The sequence below is a fragment of the Herpailurus yagouaroundi genome, unplaced genomic scaffold (assembly GCF_014898765.1).
Source record: "Herpailurus yagouaroundi ecotype Mexico unplaced genomic scaffold, PumYag 222, whole genome shotgun sequence".
Classification (NCBI taxonomy): Eukaryota; Metazoa; Chordata; class Mammalia; order Carnivora; family Felidae; genus Herpailurus; species Herpailurus yagouaroundi.
The window spans coordinates 2,088,487-2,102,854 of NW_024412453.1; the positions used below are offsets into that span (position 1 = coordinate 2,088,487).

General features: G+C 44.6%; 1 protein-coding gene across 1 annotated transcript in view; it reads right to left on the reverse strand.

The window, feature by feature from the left end:
* OTOA (otoancorin) overlaps window positions 1-7,874 on the reverse strand; it is a 69,686-nt gene extending 61,812 nt beyond the window's left edge. The window contains exon 1 of the mRNA XM_040459622.1: window positions 7,835-7,874. The gene's annotated coding sequence lies outside the window, so the exon portion shown is untranslated. The remainder of the gene's footprint in view (window positions 1-7,834) is intronic.
* Window positions 7,875-14,368: the final 6,494 nt, after the last annotated feature.

Consider the following 14,368-nt stretch of genomic DNA (forward strand, 5'->3'; position numbering starts at 1 on the left):
AACAACAACAAAAGGCCAGTAAACTCATAAAAGATGATCAGCATCATTAGTTATCAGGAATATGTAAATTACATTCACAATTAGATACCACTACATAGGGGCGCCTGGCTGGATCAGTCAATAGAGCATGAGACTCCTGATCTCGGGGTTGTGAGTTCAAGCCCCATACTGGATGTAGAGATTGCTTAAAAACAAAATCTTAGGGGCTCCTAGGTGGCTCAGTTAGTTAAGCGACTGACTTCAACCTGGGTCACGAACTCTCGGTTCGTGAGTTTGAGCCCCGTGCCTGGCTCCGTGTTGACAGCCCAGAGCCTGGAGCCTGCCTCAGATTCTGTGTCTCCCTCTCTGCCCCTCCCCTGCTTGAACTCTGTCTCCCTCTCTCTCTCTCTCTCAAAAATAAACATTAAAAAAATAAAATATCTCTTTAAAGATACCACTCCATACACTAGAATGGCTAAAAGTTTAAAAGACTGACAATACCAAGGGTCGATGATGATGGAGCAACCAGAACTCATGCACTGCTAATACAGCCACTTTGGAAAATTGTTCAGCAATGTCTTATAAAGTTAAACATGCAATACTCTGATCCAGGAATTCCACTGCTAGGTATCTACCCAAGAGAAATTAAAACTTATGTCTACACAAATACTTGTACAGTTTCATTCATAATAACCAAAAACTGGAAGCAACCCAAATGTCCAAGCACAGGTGAAACTTTCAACAAATACCATTCAGTGGAAAATCACTCACCAATAAGTAGGAAGTTGGGACTTTTGCTTCCAGGTGGAAGTAATTGGCAGTAGATAAACCCTCCTGCCTTAAATAATTCGAAAACCAATCAAAATAATGAAGCAAAGGTTTTCAGACATTGACCAACAACAAGGCTGAGATCCTAAGAGAAGGGAAACTGAGATTATAAAAAAAAAAATCAGTCTCTGCCCTGTGTTCCTGGCACAGAGCTCCTAAAACCTTGGTAAATTCCTAAGTGGAAAAAGTAATAGTAGCATCGTTTGTTCCATTGAGGCACCTTTGGGTGGGCTCCTGGTTGGCTCCTGGCCAGGAACTGGTCACCAGAAAAAAAAAACCAAGCCATGATTAGAAGCTTGGAATTTTCTAGCCCCACCCCCATCCTCCAGAGAAGAGAGAAGGGCGGAAAAGGGACTTAATAATTGATGGTGCCTATGTGAGGAAGCCTCCATAAGATCTCAACAGTAGAGGGTCTGGAAGCTTTGAGGTTGATGAACACATCCACACCAGGAGGGTGACACATCCCAACTCCACAGGGACAGAAGCTCTTGCTCTTGGGACCCTCCCAGACCTTGTCCTACGTATCTCTTCATCTAGCTGTTTATCTGCATCCTTTGTCTGATCTTTCCATAAACTGGTGAAAGTCAGTGTTTCCCTGAGTTCTGTGAGCTGCTCTAGCAAATTGACCAAACCTGAGGAAGCAGCTGTGGGAACCTCCAATTTGTAGCTGTTCGAACAGGCTTAGTTAGGTTGGGACAGGACGCCTGGAGGCCAGCAACAAGGAAGTCCTGGCCAGCCATGGGGAAGGTCAGAGCCCCGTCCAGGCAGCACTCCACAAGAAACCGGATCCAACCAGACAGGCCCAAGATGGCAGAAGCCATGACAGGAAACCCCTGGCCAAATTAGGAAGAAAAAGCGGAAACCCTGCTTCCCACCCCAAGAAATGAATATGTCCCCTCCCCCACCACAAATTAGCAACTGCCAATTGAAGATAGAAACCCAACCCGCCAGCCGTACTGCTCTCTGAGCTTCCCAGCTCTCATTTCTCGCGAGTGTGCTTTCGCCTTAATAAACTTTCCCGCTTGTGTTGCTCATCTGCCGTGCTGCATGTCTGTCCCTGAATTCATTCTCATGACAAGAACAAGAACCTCTTTTTTTCTAAGCTTATTTGTTCATTTCGAGAGAGCGCGTGCATGCAAAAGTGGGGGAGGGACAGAGAGAGAGAGAGAATCCCAAGCAGGCTCTGAGCTGTTAGAATGAAGCCCTACCTGGGGCTCCATCTCAGGAACAATGAGATCACGACCTGAGCCAAAATCAAGGGTCGGATGCTTAACCAATGGAGCCACCCAGGTGTCCCGACAAGACTAGACCCAGGTCTGGCTGGGCTGACATCCCAGGGGCCCGGGGTCTCCCCAGTTCACCTGGCAATGTAGCCACATCACACAGAAGTTGTAGGTAACCTGGAGACCTACTACGTGCAGCTGGTATTGAAGTGGAACAGGAGGGGACCAGTCTTTTGGGACTGAGCCTTTAACCTATGGGATAGGACTGTACCTCCAGGTGGATGGTGTCAGAACGGAGTTAAACTGCAGGACACCCAGCTGGCATTACGGAATCGCGTGGTGTAAGGAAAACGTCCACATCTTTGGTGACCAGAAGCGTCAGAAGTGTTCGTGTCTCGTGCTTTGTGCGGGTGGTAAAGGAGACACTGGGTTTCGAAGACTCACAAGAAAAAGAACAAAGAAGGAGGTGGAGAACTGGGTTTCCCTACTCAGGAGTGAAAACTGAGGTTCCCCCTTATACAAACACAAACATACTGGGCCCTCGAAGTGCTGCAGGCAGCTGCCTGGAGTCGGCTTCCTTGAAATGGCTCCTAGTGCAGGAAAGGGGGCCACAGAGGACACTCCAAGGAGCGGGCAGGGGATGCAGGGCCTCCGATTAACTGGCACCAGCTCACAGGTCCACCAACAGTCATGTCATCTCTCAAATGATCCTCTCCAACAAGGGGTCACCAAACCACACCCCAATTCAAACAAGCTGCCTGGTTTTGTGTGGCTCACAAGCTAAAAGTGGCTTTTATATATATTTTTTAAATATTTATTTTTGAGACACAGAGAGAGAGCAAGAGGGGGAGAGGCGAGGGGGGGTGGGCAGAGGATGTGAAGCAGGCTCTATGCGGACAGCAGAGCCTCTATGTGGGCCTCGAACTCACAAACTGTGAGATCATGACCCAAGCTGAAGTTGGACACTTAACCTCCTGAGCCACCCAGGCGCCCCTGGTGTTTGTATCTTTAAATAGTGTTTTAAAAAAACAAAAGAGGGGCGCCTGGGTGGCTCAGTCAATTAAGCAATTGACTTCGGCTCAGGTCATGATCTCATGGTTTGTGGGTTCGAGCCCCACATCAGGCTCTATGCTGACAGCTCGGAGCCTGGAGCCTCCTTCGGATTCTGTGTCTCCCTCTCTCTCTGCCCCTCCCCCACTTGTGCTCGCTCTCTCTCTCTCTCTCAAAAATAAATAAAATGTAAAACAAAAATTAAAAAAAAAAACAAAAGAGCAGTATTTCTTGACCCACGACAATTTCACGCGTGAAATTGAAATGCTAGCGTCCATAAGTAAAGTTTTATTGGAACAGGGCCATGCCCGTTCATTTCTGTATTGTCTACAGTCACTTGCACACTGCCACAGAGACTGTGAGATCTACAAAGCCGAAAATATTTATTCTCTGTTCCTATGCTGAAAAGTCTGCCAAGCCCGCGTTCAGAGCTACACACTTACATATTTACAGAAGAAATGTGGTGTTGGAGATGGCTTGAAAATAATAGGGGAGGAAGTAGGTGGGAGGTGGTTATGGGTTGCCAACTGAAGCTGAGTGATGAGTACATGAGGTTCGTTAAATTCTTATGTCTCCTTTTGTAGGTGTTTGAAATTTTCCATGTAAATGATTTTTTTTTAATTTTTTTTTTAACCTTTATTTACTTTTTTGAGACCGAGAGAGACAGAGCATGAAGTGGGGAGGGTCAGAGAGAGAGGGAGACACAGAATCCAAAACAGGCTCCAGGCTCTGAGCTGTCGGCACAGAGCCCGACGCAGGGCTCGAACTCACAGACTGTGAGATCACGACCTGAGCCGAAGTTGGACGCTCAACCGACTGAGCCACCCAGGCGCCCCCCGTGTAAATGATTTTTAAAAGAGAAAGCAACATAGGAGACTGTGTGATGTTAGTGAAAGAAGGTGGAGAGCAGGGCGCCTAGGTGGCTCAGTCACTTAAGCCTCTGACTCTTGGTTTCAGCTCAGGGCATGGTTTGTGAGTTCCAGCCCCACATCAGGCTCTACTCTGATCCATGTGGAGCCTGCTTGGGATTCTCACTCTTCCCGTCCCTCTGGAGCTCTCTGTCTCTCTTAAATAAATAATAATAAAAAAAAAAAAAGAGGGTGGACAGATGAGGGGAAAGGGGAAGGAAGCTGATAGGATGGGCTGATAGGGTGGGCACCACCAGCAAAACAGGAGGGTCTTTCAGGTCAAGTGGAAGGAGGAGGGGGAACCACTCAAAATTTATAGGTCACATCAGATAAAAACTGGGAACTGTGTTTTGCTTCATCTCACTCTCAGGCAACCCACACCCCAATTACAGGACACCATCCTCTTGGGGGTACTAACAGGAACTTGAAGGGAACCCCCATAATGCACACCCACGGATTCTTAAGATTATTTTATAGGCCCCCCAGCATTCTTTCATACAGATTTCCCTGGTATTATCTAGCTTTCTTGAGCAAACAGATTCTTTAACCCCCAAGGGCACTTCCACAACCAGCTCTGAAAACAATTATGCTCATCTTACCGCCCAGGGCAAAAACAAACTGAAACTTTTGAAACCTACAAACACCAGAAGGTGCAAACTGCCAACAGGTTTGGAGGGAAGAGGATCGCAAAGCACTTTGTAGACCTGTTCTGCCCCACCAATCCCACCCCCAAGGCTGGTACATTCAACTCTCATAATAACTCTTACTGGGTTTGGGTCTTTTGGGCTTTGGGGAAACTTTGGCCCTTTTTTCTCCCTTCCCTTTTGGTCAGCTGCCCTGGGGCATTGGCCTCATTCACAATTCTCCAGTTTCCCAGACAATGAGCCTTCTTGTGCTTATTGCCAGCATCTCCCTATTAACTCTACGGAGAGGTATATGATTACTGAAACAGATGCCCTGCTTTCTGCTGCACATAATGTCTTCGTTCCAAGGAAACCCCAGAGCATCACCAGTACGGGATTTGGTTTTAATTAAAAGCTCTTTGGGCCATTCTCTTTCAGGAGGCTGGCCAAAAGGATTGAATGGAGTGTGCAGAGCAATAATGATTTGGGAGTTGATTGCTTTCTCCAAGGGCCCCTCCCCTTCCCCACCCACCCCCACCCCATCCCACCACTGCCCAGCCACCTGCAGACTGGTGGAAATCAGGCAGGCTAGGGCCGCCTTGGTGGAACCTATGAAAAACAGCAACAACCACAAACCAGAAAGGAACACAGTTTCCCGAGAAACCACGAGGGAGAATTTAGATGAACAGGGAGACCAACCATCCTAGTTTCCCTGGACTGAGGGGTTTCCTGGGACACACAGTTCAGCTTTAAAACAGGAAAAGTTGTGGGGCGCGTGGGTGGCTCAGTCGGTTGAACATCCAACTTTGGCTCAGGTCATGATCCTGTGGTTCTGAGTTCAAGCCCCAGATCGTGCTTTCTGGGATCAGCCTGTTAGCACAGAGCCTCCTTGGGATCCTCTGTCCCCTTCTCTCTGCTCCTCCCCCGCTTGCACTCCCCCCCACCCCAAAAAAGATAAATAATAAAAAAAAAAAACAGGATAAGTAGCAGGCAAAGCAGGATAAGCTGGTCACCCTACAGATGAGAAACATTTCACCCTCTATGAAACTTGTTGAAATGCTGGGAATTTCCCCCAATTTTGGCACATCCCATCCCAAACACAAACCAACAATTCACAATTATATGGAGTTTTACTGTCTGCAAAGCAGCCCGATGTAAGGTCTGCATCATGGGTGCATATATATGGGCCATACAGATACTAACTTGGAGATTTTCCAGCGAAAAAAAAAAATCACGGTACAATTTTCATTGCTATTAATGCAAAGTGGGCGAACTCGTCTGGCTTGTAGAATAACAGGCTGATTGAACTGGGTTTGGTGTTAGAATGGCCAGGCTCACAGCAGGCACACAAGTCAAAAGACTGCTTACTTTCTGGACTAGAGGCATGGAGGCCTGAGCTCTTGCCCCAGCTCTGCCTTTGAGGGGAAGACTCTGGACAGACCTTCCCCTTCCTCTTTTAGTCTCAGGGGGACAAAATGGAAGGTTTGGGATTCTGAGATAAAAGGAGAGGAAGAAAAGTCTCACTGAGCACCTACCATGTGCCAGCATCACGCCAGACCCTCCCCTCCACTTACTCTCTCCAACACACCGAAGGTTTACTTTCCTGGGTTTCACAAATGAGTTCATGGAAACACGAGGTCACACAACAAGCAGATAACAGGGAGTCCCAATGTGGGGCTGCCTGGCTAGTCATAATCCCAGCAACTACCGACTGAGAGAGAACTAAGTACGCATCCCTCTAAATACCCGGTCTCACTGAATCCTTGCAGAACCTTTGAGGCAAATATTACCATTATCTCTGCTTCTCAGAGAAGGAAACTGGTTACAAGAAGTCAAACCACCGGCCCAAGGTCACACAGCTACTGAGTGGAAGGGTGGGTGTCCAAACCCAGAGCCCAGATCCCAAGCACTGACCAGCTCTGCCCTCCAGCCTCTCTGCTCCGCACCTGGAACCTAAAACTCCAGGTGGCCAGTGCCATCTCAAGGATAGGAGCTCCACTTTAATTTGAACCACCCAATTTGTGCTCTTGAACAAACTCCTTAACCTCTCTGGGCTTGCATTTCCTCCTCTATACAATGGGGATGACGAAAGTACCTCCCTCAGGAAGGCTGTTGTTAGCATTTGCAAAGTTCATCAATTGATTCAAAGCAGTACCTCCCTCAGGAAGGCTGTGTTAGCATTTGCAAAGTTCATCAATTGATACCAAGCAGTGTCGGTGTAGGTGCTATTTGCTTTGGGTGCATTTTCCCATTTCTTGCTCACAACAGCCAAGAGGTAAAATATGGGAAATATGTAAAGAATTGCCTTGTATAGGATACATGCACCCCAATGTTTATAGCAGCACTATCAACAATACCCAAAGTATGGAAAGAGCCCAAATGTCCATCAATGGATGAATGGATTAAGAAGATGTATATATATATATATACACACACACACACAATGGAGTATTACTCAGCAATCCAAAAGAATGAAATCTTGCCATTTGCAACTACGTGGATGGAACTGGAGGGTATTATGCTAAGTGAAATTAGTCAGAGAAAGACAAATATCATATGATTTCACTCATATGAGGACTTTAAGAGACAAAACAGATGAACATAAGGGAAGGGAAACAAAAATAATATAAAAACAGGGAGAAGTACAAAACAGAAGAGACTCATAAGTATGGAGAACAAACTGAGGGTGGCTGGAGGGGTTGTGGGAGGGGGGATGGGCTAAATGGGTAAGGGGCACTAAGGAATCTACTCCTGAAATCATTGTTGCACTATATACTAATTTCGATGTCAATTTAAAAAAAGTAAAATTAAAAAAAAAAAAAAAGGAATAGCCTTGTATAGAAAATAGGTAAAGAACTGAGCCAGCACTGGCACATATAAACACTCAGTGAATAATGGCTATTATTATTAGTGCTATTATTTTTGCAGCTGCTGTCATTATTACAAACGTTTCCATCATTGCTGTTCTTATTACTATTATTAAGTGGGTTTGAATCCCTTTCCTGGAAGTTTACACACACAGACACACACACACACACACCCCATCAAGAGTCCTTAAAGGCTCTGTGTCTGCCCTTGGCTCGCTCTCCTTTCTCGCGGCCCCCACGGCTGCAACCCACCCCAGCCCCAAGCACCCTTTTCTGCCCCTTCCCTGGGGAGGCCCCGTGGCGCGCCCCCGGCCCGCGCACGGCCCCTGCGCCCCGGCCCGCCAAGCGCGCCTCACCTGCGGTGCCGGCTCCACCGCTGTGACTCGCGCGTGAGGGGCGAGGGGCGTGGCCACAGGGCTCACCAGGGGCGGGGGCGAGCGGTGGGGGCGGTGCCAACCTGCCGGGCTCGACCTCCACTCCCGCAGGGGAGAGTGGAAACGCCGCAGCCGCGGGGTCACAGCCTGAGTCTGGGGCTTTCTCTCCAGACTCCGGTGTGCCGCCTGAGGACGGGCGAAATGCACTCTGCCCCGCCCCTCTCTGAGATTGCAGCCAGGGAGGGAGGTTGAAAAGTTAAAGATAGAGCCACCAATTGCAACGTAGGGACTTTATTCGGATCCAGGGACTTTATTCGGATCCAGATGCAAACAGACTGTTAACAAATTATAAGACTGTCGGAGCAACGTGATCACTGGATACGTAAAGGCTACGTTTTTTAGTTGTGAGCATTGCAATGTGGTTCTGTTAAAAGTCCTTATGTTTTGGGGGCGCCTGGGTGGCTCAGTCAGTTAAGCATCTGACTTTGGCTCAGGGCAAGATCTCCTGGTTAGTGGGTTCAAGCCCCATGTGGGGACTTGTGTGGATGGCTCAGAGCCTGCAGCAGGCTCGGATTTGGTGTCTGCCTCTCTCTTTGCCCCTCCCCTGCTCACACACACTCTGTCTCTCTCACTCTCTCAAAAATAAATAAACATTAAAAAAAATTTTTTTTTTAATCCCATGGGGCACCCGGGTGGCTCAGTCGGTTAAGCACCTGACTTCGGCTCAGGTCATGATCACACGGTTTGTGGGTTCCAGCTCTGTGTAGGGCTCTGTGCTTACAGCTCAGCGTCTGGAGCCTGCTTCGGATTCTGTGTCTCCCTCTCTCTGCCTGCCCCTTTCCCTGCTCGCGCGCTCTGTCTCTCAAAAAAAGTAAATGTTAAAAACATTTTTAAATGGGCATTAACAAAGACCATGTAATAGTAATTCAAGGAAATGATTTTATAATTTAAAAAAGCCAAATATTAAGTACCATGTGCATGCACTTTTATTAAAACTGGGAGAAAGTACACTGAAGTCTTGGGTTTGCATGGTGGGATTCTACAGAACTGTTTTACATCTTTTCTAGTGAAAACATAATTGTGAACTCTAGAGATTTTCTGGCAATCGTTCAACTTTAATGAAACACATCTCAATACATGAACATTTTTAAATAGCTAAAATGCCTAATGCTGACATTATTTTCTCAGAGCAAAATTAGACCTTCTCTTCAGAAATGGCCACCTGTACTGTTCTGTTGCTCTCTGGTTGATATCGATATAATACTAGTGTTCAGCATTGTCCAAAAAATCCTTTTATCCCTTGGTTTAGTCCTTTAACCAAGAAGCTTACTCTCAAGCCTTAAATGGTGGGAAATCTCTTCCATCCTTTGTCAACTTTTGATTTAGAAAATAGGTATCTGTGAGTTTCACATAACTCATCCTGCAAGGATAAAATTTTTACATTTTTACATTTCATTTTTACATTTTCTAATGTTAAAAGCTTATAAACGTGTATATGTGTGGGTATACACGGCATAGAAAAAAAGTCCAGGAGAGCACATACCAAAATGTTAATACTGTTTTCTCAGGTTTGTAGATTGGTAGTTTATTTGTGTTTTCTTCATTTCGCCTTCTGTAGATTTATTTTTTTGGTAACAAACATGTCACTTATAATACAAAAAGCAGCAAAGGCTTTATGATCAGTCACAGCCACCTTATAAATAATAAAAACAAGGTGGCAGGGGTGCCTGGCCGGCTCAGTCTGTAGAGCATGTGGCTCTTGATCTTGGGGTTGTGAGTTCAAGCTTCATGTTGGGTGTACAGCTGACAGTTAAAAAAGAAAAAGAAAAAAAAGGAAAAAGGTGGCAAAATCAAGTGTAGGAAAAACTGTTTTGTTCTGCTGAGTATAAAAAAGATTGCAGTATATTCTCAACTACCTCAACTCTAATACCATGTGACAATTTTTGAGGGTTCAAGGACATTTAAAACCAACATTCTGGGGGCACCTGGGTGGCTCAGTAGTTAAGTAAGTGTCTGACTTCAGCTCAGGTCATGATCTCGTGGTTTGTGAGTTCGAGCCCCACGTCTGTGCTGACAGCTCAGAGCCTGAAGCCTACTTTGGATTCTGTGTCTCCCTCTCTCTCTGCCCCTCCCCTGCTCATTCTCTCTCTCTCTCTCTCTCTCTCTCTCTCTCTCTCTCTCTCTCTCTCTCTCTCTCAAAAATACATAAACATTAAAAAAAAATACATATTCTGCATTGACTCCTAAACAGGATATAAGAAAACAGCATCTGGGTATTGTATCTGTTCTTAATTATTTTCTAGGACTTTAGAAGTGCAGGTGTATAAGACATTCCAATTTTACATGGTCATTTATTTGCGGTGGGGGGGGTGGGAATCTTTTCATTTTTACATATACAATATTGAAAATGATTCTTAAATGGCCTTGTAACAACAATGCACTATTTAATTCATGAGAATACAGCATATTGACTCTAAAATCCAGAGGGAAATCTTAAGTTCTAGTTATGTAATAATACTCTCCTAATTCTCCAAAAGTATACAATTTCCTAGCTAAAAAGAAGTACTTTGGTATCAGCACGGATTCCAATTCAGTGATATCAATATAAATAGCAAGCCACAAAGCACCAATTACTAGTAAATGAAACCCAATGCCATACCAGTTGTGCTGTAAAAACAAATCATTAGGGAATCCAAATCAAAACCAGGAGATAACACCTCACATCCATTAGGATGGCTACTATCAAGAAAAACAGGGGCGCCTGGGTGGCTCAGTCAGTTGAGCATCCTACTTCGGTTCAGGTCATGATCTCACGGTTCGTGGGTTCAAACCCTCTCCTGCTTTGTGCTGGCAGCTCAGAGCCTGGAGCCTGCTTTGGATTCTGTGTCTCCCTCTCTCTCTCTGCCAGGACAAATACTGTATAATTCCACTTACATGAGGAACCTAGAATAGTCAAATTCATAGAAAGCAAAATGGTGGTTGTCAGGGGCTAGAGGAAGGGGAAATGGGAAGTAATGGGTACAGAGTTTCAGTTTTATGAAATGAAGAGTTCTAAAGACAGACAGTGGTGATGGTTGCACTGCATGAATGTACTAAATACCACTATATACCTAAAGATGGTTAAGGAGGTAAATGTTGTTATGTGTATTTTACTACATCTTAAAAAATTGGAAGAGAGGGGTGCCTGGGTGGTTCAGTAGGTTAAGCATCCAACTTTTGGTTTAGGCTCAGGTCATGATCTCACAGTTCGTGGGATTGAGCCCCTCATTGGGCTCTGTGCTGTGAGACAGCCATCAGCACAGTCTGCATAGGCTTCTCTCTCTTCTCTCTCTGCCCTCCCCCCTCAAATAAATAAACTTTAAAAGAAATTGGAAGAGAAATAATGGTACTGTTGTCAGGGAACACTAATAATTTTTAAAGTAAGCAACTAAATGGGATACGGTATTCTGAACTGGCTCCTAAAACAGAAAAGGTTCATTAGTGGGAAAATGGGCAAAATCCCAATGCTCTGTAGTTTATGTAGATTATGCCAATGCTAATTTCTTAGTGTTGGCAAACAGGCCATAGCTACATAAAATGTTAATATTAGGTGGGCGCCTGGATGGCTCAGTTGGTTACGTGTCCAACTTCGGCTCAGGTCATGATCTCAGTTTGTAGGTTTGAGCCCCACATTGGGCTCTGTGCTGCCCGCCCGGAGCCTGGAACGTGCTTCGATTCTGTGTCTCCCTCTCTCTCTGCCCCTCCTCCGCTCCTACTCTGTCTCTGTCTCTGTCTCTCTCTCTCAAAAGTAAATAAACATTGGGGCGCCTGGGTGGCTCAGTCAGTTAAGCGGCTGACTTCGGCTCAGGTCATGATCTCGTGGTCCGTGAGTTCGAGCCCCGCGTTGGGCTCTGTGCTGACAGTTCAGAGCCTGGAGCCTGTTTCGCATTCTATGTCTCCCCCTCTCTCTGACCCTCCCCTGTTCATGCTCTCTCTCTGTCTCAAAAATAAATAAACGTTAAAAAAAATTAAAAAAAAAGTAAATAAACATTAAAAAAAAGTTAACATTAGGGAAATTAGGTTAAAGGTGTACAGGAACTCTTTGTACTATCTCTGCAAAATTTCTCTAAATCCAACGTTATACCAATATAGAAAATTTATTTAAAAATAAATTTTTTAGGAGCACCTGGGTGGCTCAGTCAGTTAAGTGTCCGACTTTGGCTCACGTTGTGATCTTGCGGTTTGTGGGTTCAAGCCCAGCGTTGGGCTCTGTGCTGACAGCTCACATTCTGGAACCTGCTTTGGATTCTGTGTCTCCCTCTCTCTGTCCCTTCCCCACTCATGCTCTGTCTCTGCCTCCCCAAAATAAATAAATGTTAAAAAAATTTTTTTAATAAGTTTTTTTAAAGTGACAACTCGAAAAACTTCAAATTAATTCTTCTACATAGAAGACAAAGACAACACGTATATTAGAATCGATAAAGGAAGCAGTGAAATATGAATGCCTATACATAGCTACAGTAGATATAAAATTTTAATTTTTATTGTGCTGTTCCCTGTTGCCTAACTATTGTCTCATCACCCACTAACTGCAAAAAGGCAGGCTGTCGAATTTTATATTGCAGCAATATTTCCTTAATGATTCTGGGTGTGTATTTCCACTTAGATTACAAATGTTTCTTCGCGTGATTACAGTATGAACTTCTTCTGCCAGTTCATGATGGCGTATCTTTGATAAGTTGGTTGTAAGTTTGTGAGCATCTGGTTTCAAGTCAACTGGAAGTCCCAGTACGTGCTCAGTGGGTGCCCAGGCGGTACGAGTCAGACCAGACTGGCCCTGACTCAGTGCTCCGTTTTCCAACCGGAACATGGATGTGCCGGCTAGAAGCTTATTTGGACGGTACTCAGCTATCCGCACAAATGTGGTAGATCACCTTCAGTCACTGGAGGTCCACATTGAGTATGTGCTGTAGTTGTTAGAAAAAAGGATCATGAAACATGTCTATCAGTAACCAAGTAGTGGGAAGCAACTGATGCAAATAACTGCAGTATGAATCAATTTAAACACTGTGTTCAGATCTAAGTGAAAACAAAGCTTTAATCAGCAAGAGGACGTGAACCAACTAAGTTTTACTTTATTTCCCAGCCCAGCTTCTTGTCTGTTGAAGGTCAACTCTCTAAAAACCGGGAAGACATACAGAAGGGTCAAATATACTATCATCGTTAACTACTCTGCACAAGGGAGCAATGGCTGAGGGTATTGTATCTTCTCTCCTTCCCTCCTCTGTAATCAGCAGCCTGAACACTCAAGGGGTTTACACTGCAGCTACAAGGAGCTGGGAATCACAGGTGCAGCTTGCCTTAACTTTCCCCATGACCTTCCAGGTCAATAGGTTAACGTGCTTTGACCACAAATACGGCTCTTCTTAATTTCTCTAGCACAATCTTAAACTTGATACGAAGCACTTACACAAGGAATGGTGCAGAAAAGAAGGCAGCTTTATTGCACTTTGGGGAAAAAACAGGATTCCTTGGGTGGGGGAAGGGGGGGACGGGGAGGAAAGCCAAGGATACTCAGTAAGCAATACTGCCACCTAGTGGAGTGGTCACACGCCAGCAAGACTTTCAAGATCAGGTTCACAAATGTGATTGGATTTGCTTATTTAAATTTTCATCATAAAACGGAACTTTTAATACGCTGGTCTTCAGAGAACCTCAGATTTTGAGAAACGATTTGTATCCGTGCAATGCATAAATGAATGTGCTTGCCCTGCTTTCTTTTGGATAAAGAGAGGGTTGTTTTTTTTTTAAATAGACCATCAAATTAATTCTTGATTTCCAAATTATAAAACTTTGCAGCAACCTGCCTCTTTGAATATCCATCACTCTTGCACTCTTGCTTGACAGTCTAAACGGCAAGATTATGACAATTTCTAAAGAAACAAAACTCAACTATGTAATAACTAAATTAAGTTCACTCATTTACTCTATTTTTATAATCTAGGGTGCTAAGTATTTGCACTTCACTTATTTGAATTCCACAGAAAAAAGCACTAGAATGAACCAATAAAAATTTTTGCATAAGTCACATAACCCAACTCTTCTTATGACAACACGATAACAGTGACAGATACTGGTGTGAGGATGTGGGAATGCTGTTCTTAATGAATAATAAAGTAATTCTTCCCAAGGCTTTAATTCTCCTTTATACCCAGGTGTTGCAGTAAATGTGTTGACTTGATGACTTCTATGAGCATATAAATGAGAATATTTAATGAAACACCTGGCTGACAAAAAAAGGAACAAAGTCATGAGAACAACATATTGTTAATAACCACCATCTCAAATCCACGTCTCTGTTATTACTGAGATTTTAGATTCCGGGTTAAGTGCTCTGCTCTCTTTGGAATGTGCACAATGGTTATTGATCTTGCTAATGAGTTCCTCTATTGCAACATTTGTGGGTATATGGTTGGAGGCACTCACGGATTCTAGAATGTATGAGTCTGACATGGTCTTTCTTCATCAATCCATATT